Source organism: Pygoscelis adeliae, unplaced genomic scaffold, assembly GCF_000699105.1.
Source record: "Pygoscelis adeliae isolate BGI_AS28 unplaced genomic scaffold, ASM69910v1 Scaffold407, whole genome shotgun sequence".
Lineage (NCBI taxonomy): Eukaryota > Metazoa > Chordata > Aves > Sphenisciformes > Spheniscidae > Pygoscelis > Pygoscelis adeliae.
Window position 1 is genome coordinate 1389237 of NW_008825251.1, and position 620 is coordinate 1389856.

The window sequence follows — 620 nt, forward strand, 5'->3', positions numbered from 1 at the left end:
GTGACTTTGCCGTTCCTGCTCCTCTGTTCCTCACTCCTCGGCCTCCGGGAGGGGACCCGTCGGTGCAGAGGAGAGGGAAAGACCTGAGGGCTGCAGCCTAGCTCCCTGCCTCCAATCCAACCCTTCCCTCTGGGGCCTGAGGCTCGCTCGTCCTTGGAAGGAGGAAAGGGGGGGTGTATTTTGGAAGGAGCGTGATTATGATAACAAAAGCTTTTTTGCACTTTCATTCATTTTGCACTCGTTTTTAATTTCTTTTTTTCCACGTTTTTGATAGTCGCACCTCCTCTTTGTGTTTTCATAACAGAAACACTTTTGTTGTAGCCAGTGAAGCTATTCTGGAACTTTGTGTCCTGAGTATACAGAGGTTTAAAGGTCCTATATATATAAATTTATATCTGTAGAAAAGTAAATTTATATATATAGATCATGGTGTGATGTGTTTTCGTCAGTGTTTTAAAATAATAAACGGATGTGAGCAACGGAAGTCTGTGCAGCTGGAGACTGCTTATTCAGCCCTGCTGCCTCCCCTGGGGAAAGGCGCTCCTCCCTGCTGGGGGCGGAAGGAAACAGACAGACAGACAGACAGACACGCACAGCGGGACGGGGAGGGGGGGAGAGGG